At 34.0% G+C, this 11,407-nt stretch overlaps 1 protein-coding gene across 2 annotated transcripts in view; it reads right to left on the reverse strand.

Moving 5' to 3' along the window:
- LOC116347116 (tachykinin-like peptides receptor 86C) overlaps positions 1 to 9,657 on the reverse strand; it is a 41,781-nt gene extending 32,124 nt beyond the window's left edge. For both annotated transcript variants that reach the window (XM_031777552.1, XM_031777551.1), the window contains exon 1: positions 8,384 to 9,657. The gene's annotated coding sequence lies outside the window, so the exon portion shown is untranslated. The remainder of the gene's footprint in view (positions 1 to 8,383) is intronic.
- Between the last annotated feature and the right edge of the window lie 1,750 nt (positions 9,658 to 11,407).

Below are 11,407 nucleotides of genomic sequence, written 5' to 3' on the forward strand. Positions count from 1 at the left end.
AGAAAAAAGAACGCAATGACATTTTCCGTTTGCTTTTATTTTTTAACACTCCCCACTTTTGGTTTGATGCGTTGGGATGAATCGCCTATGTTTATAGGTTTTTTTTGGGCGAAATCTGGTTCTTCTTTTTCGGACGTCGTATTGACACTTTAGTATGTAGCGCAAAAAGAACCAGCGCTGCTAGCAGTGCTAACATGAGCTTCTTCACACTGGTTTCATGTTTCAGACAATATATTGAACTAACTGGTCAGTTGAGCTGACAGTACGTTGGCCAGCTAAATGGACTAAAACAATAGAAGTTATTGTTTTTAATGATGAATCACTTCTATTAAAACAAGAAAAGTGACTCATCATTAAAAACAATAACTTCTATTGTTTTAGTCCATTTAGCTGGCTAACGTACTGTCAGCTCAACTGACCAGTTAGTTCAATATATTGCCTGTCATGTTTTGTGTTGCATTAAATTGTTATAAATGAAACAATCGCAATTCAATGTAATAAAATTTTACAAGATTAATTTACACATCACATCTAGCAACTAATTAAATGGAAAATGCTTTTTTGAGAACTCAGCTTTATAACCCATTATCATACCAAAAAAGCTCATGGATTTAGACTAGAATCTTGAGTATATACTACTTAATGTACAATTCACACTTTTTCGTGTCTATTCAATGGGTTAAATTTTTACAGTTTCCCGAATTGCATCAAACTTGTTGAGGAAAATGTAGAGACGAGGATTTTTACAAAACAATATGTCAAAATTTAAAGCAGTACAATTAAAACAGAAGAAAACAAATTTAAAGTGCTGTTTGCAGGTTTCCACATTCTAAATGGAATCTAATCGCATTAATTTCTTTCGTTAGAATAATGACGTCTCTTATTTTTCTGTGGATTAAAAATACCAAAACAAGTTTAACAAGAGAAGCGTGGAAAGCTATATTATGCTTCTTATTCTTGTTATTTGTCCTCTTTCAAAAAAAACTTCGCATGTGAAAAAACGTAGTCAAAAATATGTGACTATAATTTGTTGTTAAGGAAGTTTTTAATAAAAATTACTGTCACGACTTGGTAACAACGAAACACAATTTTATTGTTTGACAATGAACTTTTCTACACACAATTATGGAAATTACGATCAACTGATTTTTTTTCGGTAATTTTGTTTTTGTTGTCATTCAAACGATTTTTCACACTCAAAAATCATTTCTCAAATTTTACGATTTCAACGAGTGAATGAAATATTCCTAATGAAATGGAAATTACGATCCGTCAGATATCAAGTGATCCAACCAACGAACATAAAAGGAGATTATAAATATCATGCCGATTCGTCATAAAATACAATACATTTTTTGATGGAAATAGATGTCATAAATTTTGCTTTTAAACATTTCCAGTGGCAAATTCTGTGAACACTGTGGCTCAAATACAATATATATAGCTGAATCAAGCAGTGACCGGTTCGCGCATATTTCTATGCCTGATAGCTATGCTAAGCATAGCGGAGACGCAAGCCGCAACGCACCCGTCGCCATTCGATTCGAGCTATATTGTATGCGCACGGTCGTCTGCATAAACGAACATGTGTATTGTTCATATAGAGTGAACGGCGATGCGTCGGTTGCGTTTGCGGCTATGCTTGGCATATCTATGCTACCTAGCGTATTTAGGCAAGCATAGAAATATGCGCGAACCGGTCACTGGAATCAAGAATTGATTGGAAAATGTCAATAATTACATTTTTCATTTTTTTTATTGAATTGAATTTATGTCGTTTCATCAAGTCATTGGGATTGTTTTATCACAATACTTTCAACAATAAAAAAAGAGAGAAATTGAGTCTCTTCCGTCGTAACATCCACTCATTTTCCTTAGAAAAAAAAACACACAAAAAATGTCTGTTGTTAAGTCAACGTATCGAGATAATGAGTAACCGAAATAATGAACCAAATAACACACTGATACATGCACTGATTTCAAAATCAACTGTTTGAGACACAGACTCTATCGATCAATCAATGCGAATTGATTACTTTGGCCAATAAAAAGAACCGAAAAATTCCATGGCTGCTTTTCGGCTCAACAAATGAGTCTATGATTATGATAACATAGCCAAAGCAAGCAAGCAAACAAACAAACAAAAAAATTGTACGAAAACAAACATCTGTCTCCAATAGTCAAAATATTTACACTTGGGCTTTCTCAATTCACCACCCATCGAAGTTTTTTTTCTTCACTAGATCAATACGCGATATATTTTTTACGCTTTTTTTATATCAAGAGAGAGTTAGAAAAAAAAGGTGCGATTATTATGTACTGTGTATTTTTCCGATCCAAATTGGCACAGTTCATTTCTCAAGACCACGCGATATTGCTAAGGGTATTTTGGTTATTTGATGCAATAATTTTTCAAGTAAATGCGTAACATTTCGGCCAATTCCAAATTGCATTTTTTTCTTCTTAGCATTACCGCTTCTTTATGGCTACGATTTTTTTGTTATTGTTTTTCTTTTGCACGTGTTATTACATTTTCTCCCCAAAGAACAACGCACACCGTGGAGACAATTTATTGTAGCTTTTGAAGGACAATCTCATTTATAAAGAAAGACTCGCACATCACACAATTGGCACATTGTCGATTTATGTTATTTTCTCTTAAAAAAACCTTCATTCGTCCATTTACATTCGTGTGTATGAATGTTTCCATACATCAAAGTGTGTTTAATTAGAGTACAGATACAACACAAAAAAAAACTTAATTTACCCAAATAGCGATGGAATACAAACGATGAATGCGGCAAAAGTTGTGTCGCAGGTCTTTGCAAAATCTTTTTAGATCTCTGAAGAAGAAATTGAGATGCTCGAGCGGCAAATACCATTAATCTTTATAATTTCCGCTAATTCCAATGCATTGAAATTTATAAAATACTGATTCGCTTACTGAAGAGAATCAGGTGCAATACATTATTCTCTCACCATCGCATGCTTGCTCTCGCTTCTTATTTTTCGTCGCTCTTGATATCGCCAAACAATTACTTTTTAGTGAATATAAAACTGATTTCAATTTGATTTCATAGTCCTTTCCATGTAAAATTGTTTCTTCGCTTTTTTAGCGGAAAATTTCCCTGTCATCGTCTTGTTCTCATTTTTCGTTGTCGACGCGATTCCTATTCTCGCTTCGATTTCACATCAAACAACTATTAAATTATTGGATGTCACGTTGACATTAAAAATGTTCGAGACGGCAGACACCAAAGAAATGGGGCTTTGCGTACAATTTGAACGGAAACCACGCGACAACATAATCATGTTTAATGATATTGAAAAACGGGTATCTTCAATTACAGGGAAAATTTGTGTTACGTTTTCTTTCTTTCCTTCACTCTCTCTTTCTCCCTCTCTCTCACTCTTTCGCTGTGCGTGTGTGTCATATCATTTTATTAAATTAGGTTTTTTAAAGTTGATCAAATAGCAGCGTTACAAATGACATAAGCCAGTTGCTTTTCTCTACTGGTCTGGATTTTCTATTGCCTTTTCGCTGAAATAAAATCATTCGCTCAATGAAAGCAAACGGCTCATGTTCTGAGCATTGAAACGTTTACTGTTGCCTAGACTGTTTGTGTTCAGCTGATTTTCGTATTCAATTTTTGCATGGTTTTGCACAGAAAAAAAAGCCCAACGTATCCATTGACTAATCTCAGCTAGCAAATTCATCTGTGCTCAGCATCTGAGCTGGAACATGATCAGCGAATGGATACATCCATCCAATACACTCATTCAACTCTCGATGTGTGTGCGCATTTTTTTAAAATATACATTTTATCTGTTCGTTTCATCGCTATTCGTCGTGAGGCTATATTTTCATGTCCCAAATGATGTGCGCGATTCCCACATGATGTGTTTTTTTGAATGCAAAGCCTATAATTCGGGGTTATGTTTGGTAGAATGTCGACAAAAAAAAACACGAAACAAGAAACAAACCAAATGAAAAAAACAGCGTCGAAATTGTGGTTAATATGTCACGTAACAAACTAAAATGGCTTCCTCTCTTGCCCAAAATCTATCGAAAATGTGAGGTAATAATGGCGAAGCAAGTGAAAAAAAGAAAGACACATCAGAAAAGATTGTGCATTGCAAGCATAGCTTCTGAGCAGGGGTCGGAGGGGTTGGATTACCCCACCTCCCTCCCTGAACAGCAGATTTGGGAATTACCACCTTAGAAATTTTCTTATTTTAAGAAAAATATTCTTTCGATTTGCTTTTGCTAGAAGACCTTCTTTCTCTTCACTTTCTAAAGAGGGAGAAAATATTGAATTTTGCTAGGGTTTTTGGCGAAGGAAAATCTTTCAATTTGCTAGTATTTTTTTGAGGCATTTTTGAATTTGTGCGAGACCAAATCGAAAAGTTACCCTTTACATTTTTGGAAAATTTTGATATTATTCCCCCTCCAGAAGCTATGATTGCGAGAGAAAGAAAGGGAAAAAATGCGAAAACAATTATTCTAAGGCGAAAGCGATTTGATAAAGCTTTTCATTTGAATCCTGTGTGTAATCAGCGCCTGTTGAGCGATTACGTCAATTGAGCATCGTGAACGCATAACACGGTACGAAACAAAAAAAAATGTTGAAGACGGAGCGAGATCAGTGCTTTCTTGTGCACCTGCTGATGGATTAGGTGTATATTGAAGAAGACACAATGTTTCGCGATACAAAGATTTAGTTTCTCTTCAATTTCATTCATTTATATTGAATTTTGTATGCTCCGTTAAAAAGCGTTGATCTACTTTTGTGGTGTTTTTGATACACGATGTGTCTCGATTTTTATTTTGAAGAGGATTTGACGCCATTACATCGTAACGCACCATAAGAACTACACGCAACACACGTTCGCATAATGTGCTGCGTAACAGCAATGAAACACGTTTTCAACATTGGTCGCGTATTCGGGAAATCTCCATTTCGCTTCATTTATATACACATATACGTATCATTCCGATCTGTATAATTTACATGGGCAAAGTACACACATCTTTACCGCTGTGTCTGGAATATAAAGTTCATTTTTGGCTGACGCTTTTTTCGATTACTCTCTTCATCACTCCCTCTTTATGTCCCTCTTTCAATCTCCCCCTCTCTCTCTAGTTCTTCGGTATTTTCTTGAGTCATGCATTTCAGTCCAAATTGTAGTCAATTTCGATATTTTGGATCAAATGTATTCGGCGCATTTCTTTTAACAATATCGGGCGCATTTTTCTCGTGTTGCACATAAATTAAATGCGAAAGACCATTTGACCGCACGAAAGGACACACTTGCCATGTATCGGGTTTTCGTTTGTTGTTGTCAATAAAATGCTTAAGCTGATTATTTTTTGCCCAAAGTGTAAAATAACTCATATTCAACCGTAAATATCCGGCCCTCCTTGAGACCGTGCGATTGATGTTCGAATAACTGAACAGCTACAGGAAAGAGAGGGACAGAGAGAGGGGGAGTGCTGTGCATAAAACACTTAGTGTTATCGTTTATTTTCCGTGTTGAATGCTAAATTATTGTCATTCAAATAATTTTCGACTGTTTTATCGCCTGTTTCAGTGGGTCCATTGAGACTTGGTATGGTGCATGCTTGTGTACGCTTAAATTGACGCCAAAGTTTTTCTAAACTTTTACTCTATCTTGCAACTCAATCATCATATCTTGGTCCTGTGTGTAGCCTTCCGATACATATTTGAGAAGCACACTCCACCATACAAAGTATGAAAGATGGCCGATATTTCTACATAACTCATTTTGTATTTTGTCGTCTTGTTCGCCTATCTATCTAATTCTTTTGAAAGCTTTTTTTCGTGTACACCATATCAAATCAAGAGTAAATCACAAGCACTGAAGTCAACAAACAATAGCTCGAACTCACTATGTACAGCTAATAAAAAATAGGCAACTGGATGTAAGTCCAATTCCGAATAAGTTTCCGAATGCCGTTATCTATTCACTTTATGTGCGAATTAATATATTAATAACATAAATCAAAAGAGACATGCAGCATTTTACATTTACACACACAGAGATACACACCGAGATTCAGAAATATTATAAAAACACAAAAAGAGGCACAAGCACACAACAAATCAACAATGTGCCATACAATTTATACAAAATGAACAGATTGGCACCTCGACAATATAATTATAATAAGGAACCAACCAAGCGATGGAAAAATTTCTCCTTTTTGTCGTTCAAATTCACTTGGTGTATGGATTTTGCACGATCGAGAAAATAAATGGAAAAATAAAATCGAAACGAAAAGTGGTGGAAGAAATAGAGAGAGAGAGAGAGAGGGCGAGTAAATCAAAAGTATCAAAAAGCAAAACGCATCGCGATGCAAGACACATCGAGTTGATTAAATTTTATCTATTTCGCACATCGACCGATGAAAATTGTTTTCGAAGAGGAAATGGTATTCAACAAATAAATAAATTGGTACGGAAGTGGCGGTTGTTGTGAATCGACTGCCATGATTTATTGCATTTGTGGCAATGTTTTTATAACAAACACACAATCTATGTATTATATATGTATTTTTGCTATTTTCATGGTGGTTTGAATAATAATGTTTGACGTTATCACTCTGCCAAAATAAACAAAATTTCACAAGATTTATTTTGCTGTAGTTGCAGATGAATCCATCATTGATTTTATTTGGTAGATGAGATTCTCATGCTTTCAGCACCATATTTGTGCTAGTCTCTAGCATTTAGAACTTACTCCCTGTGTAAACGCACTGGCTTCCACTTTTTCTTAGTTATATTTTGTTTTTGTGTGTAGTGCACAGCTTATATTGTAGTCACAACAACAACTTAACGATGATGTTTAACTTTCAGATGGCAGCACACATTCGGTGTTTGCACATACGTGCTCCATGGACTGTAAACATCCTCAGATTCGTTATCGAATCGATTCGCTTTAACTTATTCAAGATAATTTTCCGTTCGAGGTATGTATTTAATGGCAGTGCTTATGTATCAATGTAATTGAGTTTGTGCAAACTTTTTGCATTTTCAAACGAGATTTTACAAACATTTTGTTGTATATTATCCATTCAATATGCGGTTGTGTTGTAGCTTTAAAGTAAATAATTGAATCGAAATCATATTAAAAATGTAGGTAAACGAAACTAGTAAATTTTGATTAAATTTTAACTTCTATTCTAGGTTTACTGTTGTTCTAATTTCGATCATGCTATTTATGGAGCCAATCTTTGTCGCCAAAATTAAGAATTAAATCGTAAAGCATGGCGAAAACTTTTCATGCATTTTTGAAACCGTCTCCCGAAAAATTGTGAAAAAAAAAAATTAAAATATTCACTAAGTGAATGCGTAAATTTAATAATTTTGAAAAAGTGGCCCAAAAATTTTCCAATTATTATGTGGCGCCACGTTGCGCCCCTGTCTTTATCCATACACATCGTGTTGCTTTGATGATTATTCTATGCCAGTTTTGTTTCTTCAACCCATCCAATTACATGTCTGTAGCTAGATTACACCATTGACTGCAACTCTATTCCAAACTTATGATAATTGCAAATTGCAAAGAAATCAACATAGTTAGTACTTTATACAGTTTCTTCTAATGAATATTTATAACATCGATTTTATATGTGTGCGAGTTAAGAAAGAGTTTAAAAAAATGGTTCCCATCTCGAACGTAGTGATATATGTATCCATGGAAGTTTGTTCTATCAACTTTTGCTAAGTATAATGCATTTTCTAAAATTGCCAAATTTTCAATTTGCCAAATGAGTTCACGTAACAATATAAGAAGAAATCACATAAGAGTAAAAAGTGACAAGCACCACGCTTCGTACGTGTAGAATAGAATTCGGTGAACACACAATATGCATGGCAGCATTTAAAATTGCCAAGTCACAATATTTGGCACGAATCAAATGTTTCATTCTGTTTGTACTTTTTTTGTATTATGTCTAAATTTCAGACCCAACGAATACGCTTGTTCATGAGATTGACAAAAATTCTTTATGCATGACCAAACTAACTAAAATTGAGTAAATAAAATAAGGAAAGTATTTGTATAATAGAACGATATGATGGATTTAATTTTAAAGAAGTAAATGGATGTTTTCACATTTGCATTCCATTTAATCGTGCATGCATGTGCTTTCATCGGGTTCATACATTCTTCTTTTTTGTGTTTCTTTTTTTCCACACCAAGGAGGATATTGTGTCATTTTATCGTGCGTTGTTTGTTTTTTTTTTTTTTCATTTTCATTCATAATCCATCCTCACTTTGTCCTCACAAAAAAAAAAAAACACACGAACATAAGAAATGCGTTTGCGAATACAAAACATATATGCATTTGCTTACTTACCTCAGTTTGATTTATATTTTTATTCTGTTTTCACTTTTTATTTGTTTCAGCGGTGACTCAACGGTGAAAACGCTTGCAGTCCATGTGAATTATGTCAGCAATAATTTTGATACATTGCTATCCAAATGAAATATGAATGCCACTACCGAAATCTAGTAGGTGTTAGAATGTGTTAGAGTGAGAGCAAATGGCGTGAGCAGAGCAGAATGAGAGCGAGAACAACACATCAATGATGAATATCGTGTTACCGAAATTTTCTACAAATATATATATATATATCTTTATATATCTTTATATATGCGTCTTAATGTTTTCTTTTTTCGCTTATTTGGCGCTTATGCCTTTTAAATACACACGTATACAAGTATGAAAAACACACGCGCTATCCAATTGAAATCGTTTCCGAAATGAATGGTTATAGGTCATGATTGCTGTTGTCCGTTTCTAGAAAAACACGTTCCTTTTGATCATCAAAACACAAATCAACTTTGTTTATTATTCGTATTCGGTTTGTTTTATTAGTCCATACACACAAATTCATGAATCAAATATTAGGTATCGTTGTTATTCACTTATAATAACAGTTTCAGCACATTTCCACAATTCTTTTTATTCGAATAACCTTCTTATTCTGACATAAATAAAAGAAAATACACAATGTCAGAATAAATAATATTGATAGTAAGTATTGTTTGCCGCCACTGCCCAATTACATTAAGTAGCACGATATACCTTTCTCATTTGTAATGCATAGTTGGAACAAATAGTTAGATAGCTGCTGATATTTGATAACAAATTTATTGTGATTTTCACATTTACGCACGCACTTATCAATCTCGATTGCATCTCTTGTGGGCCGATTTACGGTATGGGCGTTTAATGAATTAGCTATTAAGCTAAATGTGATCTCTTGAACTGTTGTTATTCAAACTTTGAATTTTCATCAAATCTTTCCATTTCACATTTATATATCCATGTCCATTTCACATTTATATATTTGAATACTGATTGCAAATAAAAAGCACGTGCCACGATCATTTATATTCTGTAAATACACTCATTTCAATGTATCGTCTTATAAGTGCCACTTTGAATTATTCGTCCAAATTATTTATCAGCGATCACACGATTTATTTTATCTTCTATTTGAATGCTGTTGTCTTTGCTATTTTCTTGCATTTTTCCAATCACAACATCTTCGAGTCGCATTCAATTTTTTATGATAAAATTAACATATTCCTTTTTATACATTAAACACTTTTAATAACACAATGTTTTTTGTGCTCTGCTAATGATTATTTTGTTTTGATCAAACATCAATATTGGGAATGTTTATTTTATGCGTTACGTACTGAAGAACATCCAAACAGTACTGAATCGCATGCATTTTGATGTTGAAGAATCAGTTTCAATTACAAACATGCAAGCACACGGATGCGAGCGTTCAACATTTTGTTTGTCGACGATGTTTGCACAGGGAACAAACTCATGCGCGTGGGGCCATGCAAACCTTTTCCCCTATATTTACATTTGTTTTGATTTCCATTTGCGTCTGCCTTCTATTGCTCCTTCGAACGAGTGTCAAACTAGAATTTCTGTTGACGTGGAAAACTTTCGATCGAACAGTTGGTTTTTCGCCTTCCAGCGATTCAGACATGGCGTTTTTTGGTTGTTCTTCGTCTTTTCAGGCAAATTTTAGGTTCAACAAAGCTTTCGTAAAATATCCACTTAAACATTGACCACTTCAATGCTGGCGCTCTATCGAATATATGAATAAATGCATTAAAGCAGAGCAGCGAAGAAAGAGAAAGAAAAACGACGACACTTTCTATTTTAGAGACTTCAACATTCATTTTCACCGTATAGAAAATGAATGCTGTCAATCACGTGACCATTTAACATGCAAATCAATATTTATATTGTACTTGCTTGAATAAAAAAAGAAGTCAACGCTCAAATAAAACTCTTTAATGACATGTCTGTCGATTTTTTTGAATGTAAATTGTGGAGGTTTTATTAGAAATAAAACATGACACAAATGATGATACCTCACTGAGCATTTAAATAAATTCCACCACATTTTATTTGACTGCATAAGTGTGTATGCATTGTGAGCTCTTCTGATGATGTGTTCCTGATGTGCAATGTACATATGAATATGTAAACATCAGTCACTTTTTTCCTTCTCTCCTTTGATGCCGCATACTTTTATTTTATTACATATGTCAAACGCATGTTTTGTTGCATTCAGCAACAAAATTCTGTTGCACTCAATGACACTTTCCACCACTCTTTTCTTTTTCTATGTCCTCTTCACATACTTTAGTTGCTAGTTTATTTGAGGTATCTCTTATATATTTATTGATGAGACATAGGGTAGACTATGTTTTTCGGAAAATTTGAAAAAAGTAAAGAATTCGCCAAAAAGCGTATCTTTTTGATTGAAAAGTGGAGTTTTGTTTTGTGCTATTGATATGAATGGTTTCTCTGCTCGGGAATCTGGAAAATTCTTAATTATACGATCTATATCAACGATATTCCTTTTAAAAACTTTTGCAATTAATGATAAAAGTAACATATATTCCTGACATTGGATATGCATGTGACATTAAAAGAATTAAAATTTGGTAACACACAAAGAAACCTTCTTTAAAACCAACTCTTTTTTAATCCTCATTCTCAGGCAACAAGTCGAATAAAATCTGTGCTACCTCTCATCAATGTTCATCCTTTTTGTAAACTTTAAGGTATTTTGACTCAATTATTTCGCAACATATTTGCATGTTAAATAATTAGGACTCATTTTGACGTATTTTATCGCCATCCTTGCACTTTTTTTGTTTGCATAAGAATTTACGTTAAAGAGAAATAAATGTCAACGTTGTCAATGGTTTGTATGAAGTATTTTCTTAATAAGAGCCAAGGGGTGGATTTGAAAACAAGAAACTCCTAGAGGATGAAGACAAATGTTGATAAACATTACCCATATAATTCATTTGCGGAGTAATTTTGACGGTGGCGGGA

Source organism: Contarinia nasturtii, unplaced genomic scaffold, assembly GCF_009176525.2.
Source record: "Contarinia nasturtii isolate CC-2019 unplaced genomic scaffold, AAFC_CNas_1.1 Cnas_scaffold_1699, whole genome shotgun sequence".
NCBI lineage: Eukaryota > Metazoa > Arthropoda > Insecta > Diptera > Cecidomyiidae > Contarinia > Contarinia nasturtii.